The 19,963-nt window shown below is 42.6% G+C and overlaps 1 protein-coding gene across 1 annotated transcript in view; it reads right to left on the bottom strand.

The window, feature by feature from the left end:
- Positions 1-19,963, bottom strand: part of CPNE4 (copine 4) — a 364,694-nt gene that overhangs the window by 273,597 nt on the left and 71,134 nt on the right. The gene's annotated exons all lie outside the window — the stretch shown is intronic.

Below are 19,963 nucleotides of genomic sequence, written 5' to 3' on the forward strand. Positions count from 1 at the left end.
GTGGCCAGCACCAGGTCCAACAAGGTGTCTCCCCTGGTGGGGCTGTGCACTTCCTGGGTTAGATGGAGGTCCTGGATTCTGGCTAGGAACCTACGTGAGCGGTCAGACCTGGCTGACTGCTCTTCCCAGCAAATGTCTGGAAAGTTCAGATCACCCATGATGACCACGTTCTTTGACCTAACTACCTCCGTGAGCACACTTAAGAATTCCTGGTCTAGCTCTTCCCCTTGGTTGGGTGGTCTGTAGTAGACCCCCACTGTTAAGTCTCTTTCCCTGCGACTGCCTTGCATTCTAACCCAGAGCACTTCGGAGTGCCCCTCCTCTGAATCTTTGCTAATTGATGAGGGTGTGTATTCCTCCTTAATGTAGAGCGCCACGCCCCCACTTTTCCTCCCTGTTTTATCCCTCCTGTACAGCCTATAGCCCTTGATATTCACTGCCCAGTCGTGCGTTGGGTCCCACCATGTTTCAGTGAGCCCCGCTATGTCCGGGTTGGTGTCAGCTAGCCAGATGGTAAGTTCCTCTTGCTTGTTTCCCATACTATGAGCCTTTGTGTAGAGGCATTTGAGGCCTCCTGAGGATGTGTGTGCTGGCCCCCTAATCTCAGCATTGCCCTGGCCCCTGTTGCTTACCTGTGTATATGTTCCGCTCATCGGTCTAGGCTGTGCTGCATTTATTCAGCCACTGGCCCCAGTATCAAGAAGCGGTGGCTGCAGCCTGGCCAGGCAAACCGTGCTCCAGTACCAGTGGCTGAATAAGCCACTTCCTGCCAGGAGGAGGCTTGCTGTAAGCACAAAGAGAGGCTGCTCCACCACAGCTGGGTCAGCCTGGCCTAGCCTCTGCCGCTCTGTGCTTTCTGTCAAGCCCAGCTCCCACTAGTCTGGAGCACAGAGCAGCAGTGGCCAGACCAGGCATACCCCATTGCAGTGGAGCAGCCTCTCTCTGTGCTTGCAGCAAGCCCCCTCCTGGCAGGAAGTGGCTTATTCAGCTGCTGGCTGCAGGGTCTGCCTGGCTGAAGCTTGGGGAGAAATAATGGGGGCTGAATAAGCCCCTCAGTGGCTTGCCCTGGCACAGAACAAGTGGTAGGAGTTGGCCCCGCCGCCGCCTGGCAGCTGGAGCAGTGAGTGCCTGACAGGCAGCAGCCTGTCATGGCTTCTGAGTGGAGCCGCGCTGCAGGACCTTCAGAGTGGCTGTGGAGCATGGCAACACTGTGAGGGCTTGCAGGGCTCTGGCACCAGACCCTGGTGCTGCCACACACAGCCTGAGCCCACAGCGCAGCCCCTCGCCAGGAAGAGGCTTGCTGTCCCACACAGTGTGACAGGAGCTGCCGCCCCCAGTAAGGGCCCTGCCCCCTTCCACTGCAGCAGCGGAGGTGGGGCATGGCCAGGCAGGGCCCCTCAGTGGGTAAGACAGGGTCATTCCTCTGGCCTCCAGTGGAGGGGACAGCCAGGGGCCTATTTCCAGCAGAGAGCCCCCTGCCTGCCAGTGGGGTAGAGGGGAAAAAACTCTGCTCCCTGACCCCCTCTGCCTCAGGGGCCATAGTGACCCCATGCTGCAGCAGCAAGCGGGGAGTGCAGGCAGACCTGGCTCGGGTCCCTGCCGGTGGCACAGGGACAGGGAATTAAACCACTCTCTGGCCAGACCCCCGTCCCTGCTTGGGCTGCGGAGCAGAGGGGTGGGGCCAGCCTGGCTGGGCTGGAGCAGAGCACCCCGCCCTGCCGAAGAGCATGCCGGGATGCTAGGGACTCTGGTTTAACTCTGGCAAAGGTTCTGGGACAGACCGTACATAAACCTGTTTGAGCCAAATCAGTTAAGTCTGATACTACATTCAGCCTGGTTCATCTCCAACTGGTTTCAGCCATTTTCAAACTGGTTTACATGCACTGAATATCTGTTCTGTTACAGGTTTAAACCAGTTTCTGATCACTTAAACTGGCTTATGTGTAATGTCTGTTCTTGGCCTGGGAGAAGATCAAGTAAATCCCAATGTCCTGAAGGGAAAAGGAAGAGCAACAAGAAAGCTCTTGACAAACGTGTTCATAGTTCTATGAAGTGAAAGTATAAAAACAAATCAAAGGATGGGGGAGTAACTATTTTATAATTTATAGTTAAAGAACACAGGAAGGATTCAGGTAAGTGCTGTTCAATAATAGTGTTGGTAAATGATAAACAATCCAGGTGACCAAGAGTATCCAAACTGCAAAGTCCAGTTAGTAGGCTGATAAAACTGTACGGGCATCTAAGACAGACTGCAAATAAGCACATCTGCCCTCTCAACTGCAGTCAGGTTAAATTGGGTAGAGATGCAATCACTGTAACATCTCACTAAAAAAGCTTTGTGTATTTACTCAAAGATAAGTGGTACAACAGACTTTGCATTATTTGTAAGTCTATGCTTCAGTGGCCTGTTCTACACCAGCCGAGCATAAAATCTTGTTAAAGTGCTTTATAGCAAGATAATTCATTTATTCAAATATACAGAACATTTCTTTAAAAGATATACACAATGGTAAAATGAGGAATATAAATTATCCTCAAAACTGAATGTTATCTACTTTAAAAATGCACTTGTACCTCCTTTATTCATGAAATTGGGATAAATAACCCTGCAGCTCACCACCCATCAAAATAAGCAATGTGTATTTAAAGATGCATTTTGAAGTCATATTGAAGCTTTACAAACAATGCACTCTCTTCCTTTGAACTCAGAAATCATCAATAGATTATTGGAGCTGTCACTGTATTTCTGGTTCTTCATATGCTGTTTCAGGAGAGACTGTTCCTGCCAGCCATTCACTTGTTACATAGTTTGCCCTCTTTAACCTTCAAACTTCACAACTAAAATGAGATCAACCGAAGTGACTGATTTAGACCAACCAGGGCAGATCATCTGAAAACACTATATGCAACACGCATGCACCATAGTTCCTGGGAATCTCCGAAGTAAGCAGCATCTTTGCGGGCAATACAGTATACTAAAAAAATCCAGCCAAAATCATAACTACAGGAGTTTTACTGAGTCTCATTCTTAGGCTCATATAGTTTCAAAGAGGCACCATGTGAAAGCATGCCTGTGAGGAGGCTGCATTAAGAACACTTGATTTTGTGTAAAAGACTCCTCAAGCTGAGAGATAATAAGCAGAAAACCTCTTTTCATGACAAGCAAAATTTCTAAAGAGAAGGAAGGCTACTGTACAGTACAGTAATTGTTACTTTAGAAAAAACTTGATTTCCACTTTTAAATCTATCCAAGAGGACAATCTGGCCCTGTACACTGATGTATGCATCTGCTCAATGTATATCAGTTTAGTGTGCCCTGCTAAATGGATACTACCAACAATTTTAGACAAAAACACTCCATTTGTGCTGTAAGACAAATGGATATAAACTGCAGCTCATTGGAAATTTAATTTATTTCATCAGAAGGTATCCAGGATTTTTTTGGGGGGGTGGTGGCAGGGAAGGAATCCAGCGCATTTGCTAACTTAAAAACTGAAAAGTTCTGGCTACGAACAGAAGTTTTCTATTACAAAATACAGCCCCTATACCTCATAGGAACCATAACTCAGTACAGCTCATTCTCTTTCAGTGGCTAGGCTCCCTAGCCTGACTCCTTTCTCGCCTGGTTTTCTCTCTTGGTGAGTCACCACTGAGCATGGGAAATTAGCTGTCTGTGGGACATGGTGCCCATAAAGAAAAAAAAAGGCATGAAGTATCCACACTACCACTCCAAGGAGGCATTACACTAATCACTCCTAATAAAAAAGTTTGAGATTTTGTATAAAACAAACATTTTCACAGAATACAGATATTTTATGTGAAAAAAGAAATAAAAAACCAAACTTATGAGTAACAGTTGCGACTGAAACAATCTCTCACCATCCTGTACTGAGACTATAGGCTAACAGTCCATCCATATCAAATGACAATAGATGCCAAAACAGCAATGGGAACTCAATCAACTCTGTTCAATCAATAGGAAGGCAGACCTTCAAGAAACACCCACAACAATACACTAAATCAAACTGACTCTTTGCTTGAATCTAAGCTTTTCAACTCTTACATGACATTACCCCCTGAATAACTTATTTAGCTATTAGGGCTGTCCCCGATTCGATTTGACGGAGATTCAGACCGATTCGGTGGCCAAATCTCTGAATCCAGATCGAGTCAAGAGACCAGTTAGTCTTTCTGAATCAAACTGGAACCCTCCAAATCAATTCGGAAAGATTCGGACATTCAGACATAGATGCAGCTTTAAATGATTTTTCTGGTTACCTCAAGGTACCGGGTGGCTCGTGAATGCTGCAGTGCTGAAGTGCATGGAGCATCCCACAGCAGCATGTGGGGGGACCCAGAAGTGGACCCAGAAGTGGACCAGAAGTACTTCCGGTCCACTTCTAGGTCCAAAAGAAGAGCACAGGGAGTCCACTCTGCACCCCTTCAGCTTGGCGACCTATGCCTCCTGGGTCTGGGGGGGCACCTGGGGTCCCCCTGGGGCCAAACACCAAGCCAGGGAGGTGGGAGGGCCCCCATAGCATGCTCCCCAGCTCCCCTGGAAGTGGACCGGGAAGTGGACCAGAAGCACCTCCAGTCCACTTCCAGGTCTGCCGGGAAGCACGCAAGGAGTCCGCCCTGCACCCCCCATCTTTGCAACTGGTGTCTCCTGGGTCTGGGGGGCATGTGGGGTCCCCCAGGGCCAAACACCGAGTCGGGGGGCAGGGGCCCCCCCAGCATACTCCCCAATGGACCTGGAAGTGAGTGGACCAGAAGTACTTCCAGTCCACTTCTGGGTTCACTGCCAAGCACACGGGGGGGGGAGGGGCAGCAGGCCACATTCCTGTGGGATATGCTATCCACCCCAGCATCACAGCAGTCATGAGCTGCCTGGTACCTCGAGGTATGTGAAAAACCATTTAAAGCTGTTTCTATGACCAAATTCAGATTCAGCCAAATCGAATCAGGGACAGTGATCCAAATCAATTAATTGAATCACTGTCCCTGATTTGAGCTGGGTCCAAATCCAAATTGCATACGGCCCATTGTACACACCCTTATTAGCTATAACTGCCTTTTCAGTAACAATGTAAATGGTACAAGACAGTCGCAACTCTTTTTTCTTACCACCTGTTTACGATTCCAGAAGTTAGGAACCCTTAAACTGAACAAATCCTTTAAATTACTTGTAACCAGGAAGTTAAAATGAGTCCAAGTCTTTCATTATCTGATGGAATACTAAAAAGAAGTCCAACTTAAAACATGTGGGCTAAGTACAGACATTCAAAGAGCCTGAGCCTGAATTAATTCAATCTTTGCAGGTTAGTCTAACCTGTGTAGATTAGACCAAGATTCTGATTCTGGAAATGCAGGCACATGCTTCCAGTGGCTCAGGCTAGAAACTGGGATGTGCTAGAGAGAGCCCTCCCTTCTCTTTAGCAGTAGGTGGAAGTCTGTAGGGAAGCTAAGCTGGTGGGGTGGAGCGTGTGTGGCCAGGCCCCAACAGCTAGAATATGATTGGGAAGGAGTTTAAACCCCAACCCTGGCCTGCACGGTCCCCAACTGGGGTGTGCCTAGAGGAAGAAGGGGAAGCAACCCTTGCCAGGGTTTTCCAGTGGGGGGGGGGGCGGGGGGAGCATGGCCACACCCGAGCTCCTGGCAACATCGAAGTTTCGAGACACAAAAGCGGAGTCATGCCAGACCCTGGCTGAGGCCTCAGGTGAAGTGGGGGAGGGAGGGAAAATCAGAGAAGCAGGACTGGCAGGGACCTCCAGAAGTCCTCTACTGTCTAATTCAGCCCTGCCTGAACCTTGGCCAGATGCTCTTCAGCTCAATCTAAAGAGTGGAGGGTTTGCTCAAAGCACTTACAACTGAGAACACTCACCAGTACTGCTGGGGAAAAAAAAGGCCATCAAGGGCTTTATGCTGCAGGTTTTCCCACCCTGCACCACAGCAGGACCCAGAGCTGTGTCCCTCTAGCCCTGAGCCCCGAGGCAGCACTGCACAAATCTCCACCCCCACACACCCCACGGCTGGATAGGAGAGGGAGGGGGAGAGTCCTGCCCGCCACAGCAGCTCCACCTGGGCATGGGGAGCTGGGAGAAATCCAGGCACAAAGCTCCCATGGCCCCAACCCAAGCCACAGCTGGCTGAAAAGGGCCCTTCCCCCATGACCCAGCCCCTCTATGCCCACCCTCAGCAGCTCCTGCGGGCCAGCCCACTACTCTTTCTTGCCATGGCAGGGGGTCGGACTTGATCTGCTCGGGTCCCTTCCGACCATACCAACTGTGAAACTATTCCCGCAGCCCCAGCCCCAGTCAAGGCAGGCAGACTGCAGGAGCAGGCAAGTCTGTACTTAACAGGTAAGTCTGTTAAGTAGTTAAATAGTATCAGACTTAAAATCAGTTAAGTCTGATACTACATTCAACAAGGTTTATCTTCAGCTAGTTTCAGCCATTTTGAACCTGGTTTATGTGCACTGAATTTATGTTCTGCTACACATTTAAACCAGTTTCCGATCACTTAAACCAGTTTATGTGTAACTTCTGTTCCTAGCCACGAAGTCTATCTGTGTAAAGAGTTATTGTGAAAGACCTAGCTCTGTGCTAATCTACAGTACATTTAAAGCATACATCTGCTTGCCCATGAAAAAAATGAGACTTCCTCACCTAAATTTAAATTATTAAATTGATGGTTAGATAGCAGACATGCAGGTAAAAGTGCACTGAAGTAGAAGTAAATGTATATTTGTGAATGCCTGACCATGATGCCTACACCATCATAGCTTCTCTACTGCAGATAGTGATTTTTTAATAGATACCACTCATAGGGAACATCCACAGCAGCTGACCAATATACTTCTAAATGCAGTGATAGCACATCCCCATCCTTCAAAGACAGACTGAATTTCAGCTAGAATCTTCTTTAATGACAAACTGCCAATCTAAAACCACTGCACTTGTTCAATGGAACGTCTTTGTGAGGCATAAAACTGTCTCCATTTTTGAAAAATCTTTGGAGGACCTGAATCATGATACCACACAGCTCTGTCACACGCATGTGTGTAGAGAATGGATGCATTAGCAATATGACAACTCCTGAGGCAATGTACCTTACATGCTGCATTTTCATTTGTGAGATGCAGTTTATTACCGACTTGGCAGCAATATAGTTTCCTCCAATAGTGAAACAAAATCTGTTTCATATCCAAAATATGGTTAATGCCTCCTGAAGTGTCTAAGATGTCACAATTATGCTTTGCACCTTTTGTCGGAGGATCACAATGCATTTTGCAAATGATTAGAGAAATGATCTATCTGCTTTAGACGCTGAGACTTTGAACCCCAGATTTGCCACAGACATTCTGGTAAAGTTCCTCAGATGGTATACATCCACATGTCTCTGATTTTGGTGGAGCTATGACAGTTTACACCAACTAAGGGAGTAACTTACTTTAAATGTGCATCAATTCCACAATTTGAAGAATGTAGGTAATACCACCTCTCTTCCTCTATCAGCCTCGTCTATTGAGGGTCCTGATCCTGCCATCTCTTAACTCTACTGACAGTGGGTAAAATTTAAGCAAATGAGCAATGCTTTGTGAAATCAGGACCTTATAGTATAAGCTCTTTCACAGCGTGGTATTATCTCTTACTCTGTTTTTGTACTGTGCCTAGAACAAGAAAGACTTAAGCCTTAGGACGTCTGATTTGCAAATTGTTCCATATTGTGATTTCATATTACAGAAGAAACAAATCGTTCTCTTACAACAAAAAAGCAGAGTGTTTGCAACACCCCAAACACTGTCCCAATCTCCTGACATAGACCACATGGTAATACCATAATACAAGTAATCAATATTAACTTTTAAGTCTTGTTCTGATATCATTAGAATAGAAACAGTAAATATCATTGTACCCAATTTTGTAGATCGGTAAATTGTGACAGATGAATTTTGCTGTTCAATATCAGACAGTCATGGATTGTAATATCTGACCTTTATAGATATGTATAGCCAATAATCTAACCTTGGTAATTTTGACCTGTAAAGTTGAGAAGAAAAAAAGAAGTTTTGAATAGTATATTTTCTTCTCAGGAAGCAGGTAAACATGGCATTTACTATGCTCACTACTTGCTTTGCCTGGTTTGTGAAATAAATATTAAAAAATTTCTTGGATGGATTTTATTAGTACTGTTTAAAAAATGTTTAAAAATCATGACTTTCATCAAACATTTATCTGACTGGCCATTAAGAAACAGTTCCAGAGCTTAATGAAACATGAACCAAAGTACTGCTGTGGGTATTATATGAAAGCAAGCCTTAGGCTACTTAGAAATACAGATGAAAAAGCAGTAGCAACAATATTATTATTATCAATAAAAAGGTAAGTCATGTGTCATTTTCCTGGGGCAAAAAATCCCTTTAATGAATAATCTGCTTTGTCTACCGTATTATTGACTCAATATGATCAATGCAAAAAATAGCTGAGAGGTTTTTTTTAAAAAAACCCAACTTCTCTACATTTCATGCATGACACCACACATGCTAATCTGTTTTCAAGATTAGGATGAAAGATTCAAGCAGCCTGAAACCAGTCTGAAATATTGTACTAGCTAGGAGTATACCAACACTTACACACATCATCCAGGTTCTCAATCCAGCTACCGGAGTTACAGGTAAAAATTTTGGTTGGGAATACAATGTTCATTGCACCAGAACATGAAAATTAAATCAAAGGTGGCAGCTGCAAATATGGCCAGTCCTGCATAAAGGCTGTCCATGCAAAACTTGAAAAATAATTTCTAGAAATCACAGATCATTTGAGCCTCCTGAGACGCATACACAGTCATTCTCTGCGGCTGGTCAACACTCACATGGCTTACTTTAACAGTATGAAAGTAGACCAGGAGCAGCACATGCAGCCATTCACAGATGCTGGGAACCGCATGGAAAACCCAGTGAAGGTAAATCGGGGTGAGGGTGGGAAAAAGGTAGGCGGGACTGGGGGGAAGGCTAGCAGGTGCATTGGAGAGGGATTTTCAGGAGACAAAAAATAGCCCGGTCAGAGTCAGGGCACTAGGAAAAGCACAGCCCTGGAATTGCATTCTGAACATGTACAGACATTTGATACACCAGGTTAACCAATTCCCGATTTAAGTTAGTTCACCTCAACTAAATTTAGATTGGGCCTGCCATCTTTTCTCTGATATAATCCCTCTGGATGCCTGCACCGATGGGCATTTAGATTGACGTAAGCCTGGTTAGATCAACCTAGTATGTAACAGCTGTAGGTATCCCTGGACACTAAAATTACCTAAGGAGACAAATAGAAATCCTAAAGATTTCAGCTTAAACGCTGTAGTATCCATTTGGTATCTTTCTAGGGGTTGATGTCTTGCCCATATAAAATGACAAGTTAAATAATCTAATATTTCTTTTCCTCCCTTAACTTTGTTGCACTGCCATTCTATTTATTTTAACAGAAAATGTACAGTGCCTTATACTTTGCCCTGGCAATTCAGGTTCTCCTGGCAGACACAAAATTTTGTAAAACTTACAAAACTGAAATTCAACCTACTCCTTCCTGCACTTCCAGTATAAAATCCCAAAGTTCTTCCAGAAAAACAATGCAATGAACACTTAGAACTGTGAATGTCTCCATAATATCAAACTTTTGGAAGTAGAGGTACTAACACTTTTCTGAGAATGGCCAGAAATAAAATATTCAATTAGCCTGAATCCTGACCCTGTAGATTTCCAGTGGTTCCAGAAAGGAAGAGCTGTCATCATCACTCTCACTAGACACACAGACTTCACGGAAGTTTTCAGCAGGAGAAAGCCCAAGCTAAAAGCACATTCTTGGCAACAAGACAGATTATTAGGTTGCCTTGAAAAGTGGAATCACTAAGATTCATTAACAGCAACCACTGATTAAAAGCAAAGAAGAAAAGCTAAATACAGAAGATTCCTTACCTCACCCCACCCTCCATGAGGAAGAAGTAGATTATGAAGCCATACAAGCAACTGAACAGTTAAGGTTTTAAGAAAAGCTTTCTATTCAGCACCATATTGACTCCAAATGACAGTGTGTTAAGGATGAATGATCAATTGCCTAGTACAACCATCTAGGAATACTCAGCAAGGAAAGCATAACTATTCAGAAACAGCTCCAGTCCCATTTCTGCAGTTGTCCAAAAGTGAATCAGCAAAACTTCAGTGAGACTACTGCAGGCATTCTGCTATACCTAGGTCTAAAAGCAAATTGGCAACAATCTAGAAGGCCCAGAACCTCTGGTAAACTAGACTCCCAAGGGCAAAGGGAAGTGCAAAATGTTCAAAGGACAGTGCTTACCTACTCCTGCATGTGGGGTGTGAGGACTTTTACCAATGAGAAATTTGCTCTTTGAAGGGCATGTCTCTTTTGGGAGGTTCCCCAGGTCAGAGCTGCAGTCTGTGACCCAACTTCTGCTGCATCAAGAATCTTCACCAGTGAGCGAGTCATTTAGTTCCTTCTCCTTAGTGAGAACTAGTATCTTACTTGCAGTTAGTTTTGAACAGTTCACCACAGACTTTGAAACCATGAGAAATCCAAACCTGCATCCCTATACACACATATGTTATGCTCACTGGCCCTTCACCCCCTAATTCACTTGAACCATAAGCCCTGAAGATCTAGATGGAGGGACAGACTAGTGAGTACTTACAAAAGTTGGCACAGCAGAAGTTTCCTCTGGGATCTGGGCACATTCATTTGCTAAATCTCTCAGAGGCCACAGAAGAATTAATAGAGACTATCTTCCTCCACAAAGCAGAAGTTTCTAGGGAGCCAGTCTTCTCTAACCCCCCCTCCTGGCAGAGGGATAAAGAAAACTGAAGTTCAGCCTTCCAGGGTAATGCCGTTACAGCTGGGAAGGGGAAATAGCTGGTGCCAGGTATAGGACATGCAGTAAGAGACAGCTGCAGGAAAGACCATGGCATTTAAATTTGGGACCGAAGGGAAAGGGAGAACCAGACACCTGAGCAAGCAGAAGTGCAAGTAAGAGGAAGAGTGCTTCCACGTATTGCCAACCTTCCTAGGATGGTGACACAAGCCGATTCGTGGCTTGCCTGTACTACAGTACCAGCTCAGAGCTTCCACCTGCTCTACAGTCTAATTTCCTTGTAAGTGTCATATTGAATGTAATAGTTTGAATTTTTGTAATAAATACCCAATAGGCAGTTTAGAAAAAGAGGCAAGGTTCATCTTTTTATCTAGGGTCATTGCTTATGTCTGCCTATGTGGTGAATGTCTTTATTCTGAATTTTATCTTCAGAGGCCCTGCAGCGAACGTGTTGAATGTCTTGGTTTTTGAATTTTCTCTCTAGAGGCCTTTAACAAAGTTAACCTAAAAGCGAACTTTGGGCAAACATTCCGAGAGATCAAAACCTAGGGACTTCTGGAAGGGGACTGACACTAGAGGTCACAACAGGGGTGTGGAAAATTTCCCAAAGACACCCAGGAAAGGAATCTGTTGGGTAAAAGATCTGAGCCCAAATTCAGGAGTAGTGACAGATTTGGGTAGGAAAGGCCCAAGACGGCAACTCACCCAATAAAAACTGTAACCTACCATCCCAATCTGCAGGTAATCTCATTTGCAGAACACCAAAGGAAGAATCCCAAGTGTAGGCTGGATCAGACTGATCACCTGAACCACCCTCTCCATGAACAAGAACTCCCGTTCATGCTGAAACTGCAGAGCGCCCGAGTGAGACCGAAGGAAGGGGGCTTCTTCCTATCACTGCTGAGACCAACCCTAAAACCATAACTAAAGAATGAAAGTATACCTGGGGATTTGGTTTCTAGAAATTCTAGAATTGTACGTATACCATGAGAAACAATAGTATTGATTCCAATTTAACCTTTACTTGTAATTGTAGTTGTTTTTGTAATACTAATTCTTATAGCACTGGTTGGGAAGGATTTCTTAAAGCTAAGCAGTGTTATAATGTGTAGCAAGGAATTTTAAAATAAAATTGTGTTGTATGAATTAAGTGTAAAATCATTGTGAAATCATACAAATCAACCAAATACTCCCCCAGCCAGGCGCATCAAACAAATCAGTAAATTGTGTGGGATCTTTCTCTATTCCATAATCCACTAGAGACAGTAAGCTTGTAATCCTTCATGCTTTCTTTACATGAAGGGTTGGGTAAACACCGTATTTACCCAAACCCAAGATGACTTTGAATTTAAGATGCCCCCCCCCCCCAATGGAGTCTTTACATGGAAAAGTTATAATTTTTCATAAATATATCAAATTAATTATTGGAGGGTCATCTTAAAATTTGTCCCTTCCCTGAACCACAGCAGCTGATAACCAGGGGAACAGGCAGCCTGACCTCCCCCTACCTCCTCACACCTTGCCTGCTGCCGTATGCCCTCCCCACCACTTGCTCCCCATGGTGCCTGCAACCCCTGCCCCTCCCCCCAAAGCACCTATGCCCCCTGCTGCCTGCCCTCCTACTTGCTCTCCCCCTGATGCCTGTACGCCCAGTTCCTCCCCTACAGTGCCTGTGCCCTTTGCTGCCTACTCCACCTAACCCCTCTGCTGCCTTTTCTTCCCCTCATACCTGCCCCCAGTACCTATGCCCCTCCACCACCTGCCCCTCCTTGCTTGCCCCCCCCCACTGTTGCTTACCTTCAATCTGGGCTGCAGCCCCACTTCATCCCCCATTTGGCAAGGGAGTATCAGTTGTGGGGGTGGCAGCTCAGGCCCCAGCCCCGACCCCAGGGCCAGGCTGAAGTCTGAACCAAGGAACAGGGGCTGGAGCTGCAACTGCAGTGGTGGTGCTGAGGGTAGGCAGTGGTGGTGCTGAGGGGGACCAGGGGTGCTGCAGGGCAGAGGCAGGGTTGCAGGGGCAGTGGCTGCAGCTCTAACTCTGACCCCAAAGCCAGTGCTGGAGCTGCAGCAGCCACCTGCCCCCCTACCATACTTAAGCCCAAGAAGAAGGGGTTTTTTTCCTCATTAAAGGAGGGGGAGGTGCATTTTGGATACAAGTAAATAGGATAGTTGATTTGGGGGGATTTTGTAGCCAAACCAACAAAAGAAAAAATACACTGTGGGTCTTATTTGGGGGGGTGGGTGTTGTTTTTTTTTTTAATAAAACCAAGCCGAAGTTTAAACTAAGCAATCACTTCAAAACAATTTACTTTTTAAATGTGGAAAATAAATATTTCAGTTCTTCCAAAGATTTTTTGCCAAAACTCCTTACCAAATCCTACCACAATTCAGTGTTTTGGTCAACCAGAGCCTACATTTTAAGATAATTAAATTATTAGTCCAAAAATACTTATTACAGCTTTATTACAGGCCTATTTGAATGGGTTTTGCTGGTCATCCTCATAGGATTTTAATGACCCATTTCACATTTACTTCAAAATAATACACATTTTGAAACATGTCTAAAAATTACTCTTCTGCCTGAACAAAGATGTGTTGGCATATACTCTCCCTTATCTGTTAGCTTTAAGAATACTGCTTCAAGGCTTTTAATTTGAAGTTTCTTTCCCCCCCCAAGTTTTTACCCTATCTTCCAAGATGACTGTCTTTTCAAATGTATAGAAGTTTATGCATCCCATTCCATCTGGCTGTATCAGATTATATTTCATTTTCTGATCTCACTTAATACTACAACCACACACAACATTGCTACCTATTAGGCTTTTATGATAATATGCCTGCTTTCCATCTGTTCGTAATGACCAATAAAGAAGAAAAAGAAGAGTAAAGCCCTTTTTTTGTCTTCTGTTTCCTATTGGTACAACAAACTAATAGGCGTTTCAGCATCAGCACATGGCAGATCAAGGTAATAATATTACATGTGAATGCATTTATATTATATATAAGAAAACACATATACTTACATACCCCATATGTGAAAACAATCATTATGTGGTAAATTAACTTATTAGAGACCTTGGACTGATACCCTCACTTTATTCACCAATCCATCTCTCAGAGACTTTATCCTGTAATTTAATTTCTTGAACATGTTCAAACCATTGACATTAAATTAAAATACAAACCCCACAACTTGCCACTGAAAATGAGGACTACTCCTCCTAAAATTATATCTATGAACCAAGAAGAGGTAAGAGTCAGTCCTTGGCCAAAAAAGTAAAACAAGTTAAAATTCTGTTTTAAGGCTAGAAATCAGAGCTTCAAACAACAAGAAATAAGAGAGATTCCAAGCTTTTCTATGCGACTCCACACTCAATTCTACCTATAAATCATCTAGAAAGCCCAATTTAAAGTTGTGATATCAAAAATGTTATTTAGAGGGTCTTGCAAGCTTTATGCTTAAACCTTGTACAGCTGGACTCGTGGTAATTTTGGCCCTTGATCTTACAGATAAAAGGAGACAAAATAGTCAATGACAAACAGGAAACACTTTTTTCCTCTGACTTTTTAACATATTAATTTTAAAAATAGTAAAATACAGAGGTAAAAATATGTAGTCCTCCTGAGCATGAAACACTTATCAGCAACAAAAACACCGTATCACCAGAGACTGATATCCCCTCCACCCGATACCCCACATAGGGTTACACATTTAGGAAAGAAAAGGAAAAGAAAGAGGGGAAAAAGATGAATGAAGGAAAGAAAAAAAATTATCATTCATAAAACTGCTTCTAAATAACACACTGTGCTATAAAATATTTATATATATAATTGGAGAAGGTTGTGGCCTCTGCCACAGTTCCCACTTAAGAGTAGAATCTTTCTGTGCTAGGTCCCATCCAAGTATACATTAAGAGATATCAGCTATCCTGGACAGCTTACAATTTAAATAGCCAAGAAAGAAAAGGCTGGAGGGGAACAGAGGCATAGAAAGCTGAACTGACATTTCCAGCATGATACAGCAAGCCTGTGCCAAAGTTGGGAGTAAAACCCAGGGGTTTTCATTCCCAGTCCTCAACCTACGTATTATTAATAGCTTCCCCCCCATCAAGTAATGTGGCCATATAGAGTAGACCTGGCTGTAATTTTCTGTCAAACCCAAGTCTAGGAGCGAGGGGAATAGGCATTTCTCATAACTGGAAATCCCAACATTCTGCCAGTTCTACTTCTCAACTAATCTTGAAAAAGCTGTTAAATATGATGCTATACCTTTCTATAGCATCATGTATTTTCTCCATCTATACACAGACAATATCATACAATTTTAAAACAATCAGGTTCTAGAGATGGGAAAATTGTACTATAAGCCAAATGTCATCTTGAAGTAAGCTGTGTTAAGGGTGCTATAAGGATTTACAACCAAAGTATTGACTTGGAAATCTGAAAATGATTGTAAAATGGCATTTGGGGGGTAAATATTTCTTGTCACTACCATTTCCATTTTTGAGGATGGGCAGTTTGTGCCCCAAAGCTTATCTAACTTCTTTCCCAACTATTCAGTTGGCTCAATAAAAAATATCATGAAAGAACCCTTGTTTCTTATACATTTTCTGGACCATTGCTTTAACCCCACTGTATCAAATACACTCAATTTACCAATAAAAATAATTTAAAAAAAACAGAACAAAACACTGCCAATGTACATGGACTCTGAAAGTCAACTCTATTCTTTTTGTTTTTTTCATGGTCATCATCTTCCACCCAAATTATATATTTAGAAATATTTCTGGGTACATCTCCACATGCAATTAATTCAAAGCAATAAGCTCTGCAGTAAACTACTCCCAGGTGCAGCATCTACAAGTGCACCTGGAACAGCAACAAATTGAGCTGGGGTGGAACAGTGTATTCCATGGCTGCTCCTGCCCTGCTCTGTCCCGGGTGCCAGGTGGCAGTGGCGCATGGTGGAGAGGTTGCCTGGGACACAAGGATGCTGAAAGTGCAGAGCTATGTGGCTAGAAAGCAGGTAAAAGTCTGGCCCCCTGCTGCCTGGGTGCAATTTATGCCCATGATCAGTGTCTACACATCTGTTTAATTGCAGTTAATCACTCTGGCGTAAGATAGTACTATCTTAAAGTAGTGTTAATTACTTTACTGCAGCCCTTCACTGCGTATGTGTAGACAGTGATGCTTTACTCTGCAGCTAATTAGCCTACTCCACAGTAAAGCACACGTAGATGTGACATCTGTGACTCCATTTAAGTTAATTCAACAATTGCAGCTTAATTAAAAATTCTGGTGACTGCACGTGAATATGAATAGAAGACAGCTCATCTAATCCTAGTTGTGTTGATTCTGAAGTACTGACAGAAACATGAAGTAAGAAAAGCCTTTAGCTCAAATTAAACTTTCCATGAACTTTTCATATACACAGGGGACAGATAATGTCTGTGAAATGAGAATCAAGTTAGGAAGTAGAACTGCTTTTAAGAAAGTGCCATGTTATAGTAACCTTTCACATGGGAATCACACAATGAATAAAGGCTGTTTCAACAATACAATCAATATATATTGTTAACTTTTTCCCCCCCCTGCAAACTGGCTGTAGAGAGACTGGGTGACACTCAAAGACAAAGCACTATTTAAAACCTGCACTGAGGTTTTAAATAGTACAGAACGCTTTGCAGTATTAGCTCTCTCTCAAGTACTATATCACAGAAGTAATATCACAGATATAGTAGAGACATGTTACTTTTCTAACTGGAAAGGCTAATTTGTCTTTCTTTGTTAAACAGCAAATTCCCTTAAACTTCAACAACTATACTTTGATTTTTGCAGGCAAGAAAATCTCTGTGGGTTCATTTAATATTAAAAAAAAAAAGGCAGACTTTTCTAAACGCTTATAGTTAAATAACAGAACAATTTAAGATTTTAAATTTTCTATACAGACCCCAAGTGTGGTAATTTTCTGGTAAACAATTACTCTGAAACAGCCTGTCTCTAAAAACTGAAGCGATCACCTATAATTTTTCAAGAGGAAGCTTGGATGTGAACATATTCCAAGTTCTCTCATGTTTGCTTCCAAGAGAATTCACATTTAACCTTTAATCAGCACAAATGCTCATGAAAGATAACTTTAGATAATTACCAAATTAATTTTATGTTCAGTTGTAAAATTATTACCTCACAATTTGTGTTGTTTTGATATGCAAGTGACAAAAAGGTTTCTCTTCTTTGACTTAATTGACAAACAGAGTGAGTTTGGATTAAAATTAAATACATGATTCCCAAGTCACGATGTTCCGATTAGTTAAATGTAGTGATTCAGGTTACTATGTAATTACAGATCTAACTGTAAAGTTCAAAATTTGCAAAGCGAACAGTGATCATGCTAAGAACCCTTCCTTGAATAATACTACTGCTTACTAGTACATAACATTTCCCTTCAGTATCTCCAATCACTTTCCAGAGGTGGTCAATAATATCACTACTCTCAGCCCCCAGTTTTAGAGATGGGAAACTGAGGCATTAAGCAATTAAATAAAAACACTCAAAGTCACCTACTAGGCCAGTGGCTTACTTCACTGAATAGATTCATATATATTTGTTTAAAAAGTATGTAAAAGAATTCTACAACCTGTTCACAGACCATCAGAAAGGCAAGGTAAAGTTAGTCAAACTCTTTGTTACAGGTGTATAAGTTGTAGCTATGTTGGTCTAAGGACAGAGGCAAAAAAAAGTCCAGCTATTTGAGTTCGTCTAATAAAGATATCAGATTTGCCCAAAGAACCTTGTCAAACTCTTTGTTGTATTCTAATGTTTTACCCCTAGATCAGGAGATGTTTCTAAATAAATTTCATATGTAGCATGCTTTTTCTTATTTTTCAAAGAACACCTCATTCTGTGCTCTCAATCCCATTATATCCAATTGTGCAATTAATACTCTTTTTATGTATTTACTAGAAAAAACAAATTTGATTTTTTTGGGTTGCCTGCTAATTGACCATGGTCCATTCAGTCTCAAATGGCCCAGCTATCATCCCATACCTCAAAGAAGGAAGCTTCATACATTTTTGCCCTTCATTCCTCATTTTTTATAAAACTGCACAGTGATCGATTTTAAATAAAGTATGAGGAATGTTTTAAGTGTATAGGCACACATTCACATGGATGTATAACATAAGTTGCACTGTGCTTTCCTAAATGATACAAAATGACTCTAGAAACTGCTAATAATAAAAGACAGCCCTTAGGATTTTTTAACCGTCCATTAGGCCTAACAGCACTTGTTGCCATAATGCAAATCAATAGGGTGTAAAGAATAGAACTTGTGAAAAAATAACTTATTTGTAATATCCAGCTCCATTGGTTGACTAATTATTTTGTGCAAGCTCTGCCATTTATTAAAAAATGACAAATAGATGAAAGCTTCAAAATCTTGTGCATGACATTATTTTAAGAATTCCTTAGTTCTTAAATCGTTCAAACTGCTGATACTGCAAAGGGTCACAAGACACAAAAGAAGAACATATAATTGTACAGAACAAGGGGAACTTTAAAAAAAGAAATCAAATGGGTGGTATTTCATCAGAAATATCACAGGCAGGGGAGAATTTCAAAGCCAGAAATAGCAGGTAAATTCTTAACTCCCACTGAAAGTCCAAGGGCATTAAGCCCAAACAGATTTGTGCCTTTGAAAGCCTCACTCTACTTCCATATTTCAAAAATTCAAAGCATATAATATTTGAGTCTCATCTTCACTCTGACAATGTACAGGGATCATAATGCCAGTGCAAATGTAACGTTCTTCATTCTGTGTAATGTGAATTGAGCTAATGGTATATACAAAAAGTCAAATGCATTTTGTTGAGATTTGTTGTTTGTTTTTAAATACAGGGGTGTCAAAGATGCAGCCCACGAGCTGGATTCTGCCCCTGGAAGGCTATGATCTGGCCTGGGGGTCTTAGATCAGCCCCATATGCTGCATGCAGCCCATACTGGCCCTGGATCCATGCATTCCATGTGAAAATGGGACCAGCCTGGCATCCATTGCCTGCACTCGACCAGCCCTGTGTGCTGGCTCCAGGGCCAGATCAGGCTTACTGATCCTCCTTTCACACCAGAGTCAGAGTGCAGGGCTGGTCGGGTGTGAGCACAGTATGCAGTGCGCACCACATGCCAAGCCCACAGGGCATTCAAGCCCTAAACCTGAGTCAGCACATGGTTTATGTGATGCACGTGGCTGGACCAGGTTAAGTGTACTGCATGCAACAGAGTGGGCAAATCAGGGCACGTGGGATCCCACTAGACCAGCCCTGTGCATTTTAATACATTGCTGCACATATCCATATTCTGCCACACTTCTTTACGTGGGCACTGCTACATAATTTAAGCATGAAGTAAACAAAGGAAATAAAAGGGGCTTTACTGTAGCATAGTTCCACTTAACAGAATTTATTACTGATTCAAGAGACAATATTTTCTATTACAAGTGTAGGTGGTTTAATTTCTGTTCATAATGGACAGGTCGATTTTACATCATAAAGGCACCGTTGCTATTAGCAAGCACTCTTGCAGGCACTGTCAGTAGTGATGATAAGGACAGAAAGGGCATGGGGACCTCACTGTCACCCCTCGCCCACCAGAGGTGGTTTCGTCACTACAAGCCTGAAGCACTTCAGCAAAGCATTGTTCTGTAACTGAGCATTATTAATAAAGGGCTTCAAGTCTTCAAAGCTTTCAGGCTGTCAGTTTTCTCAATTTACTCTAACCATTAAAAAAGAAAAAGTGAAAAGATGAAAGCTGCACAGTTCAGTTCCTGTGAATTGAAATGAATAATCAGGGTAGATTAGCAAACCTGGGCTGGATACAGAAATTCATGGGACAGATCCTACAGCTTGCATTGTGCAGGAAGTCAGAGATGGGGAATCAAAGTGTGTTTTTTTTGATTTACAAGTCTATTCAAACATCTGTACTGGGAGTGTGGAAATACAATGAACAACCAGGTTTTGAAGGGATTATCAGAGGAAGAAGACTGAAAGTCATATTCTCTCCTTTGTCCCTAGCATGTGTGAAAAATTTATTA

This window comes from Crocodylus porosus, unplaced genomic scaffold, assembly GCF_001723895.1.
Source record: "Crocodylus porosus isolate Cpor-Errol unplaced genomic scaffold, CroPor_comp1, whole genome shotgun sequence".
Classification (NCBI taxonomy): Eukaryota; Metazoa; Chordata; order Crocodylia; family Crocodylidae; genus Crocodylus; species Crocodylus porosus.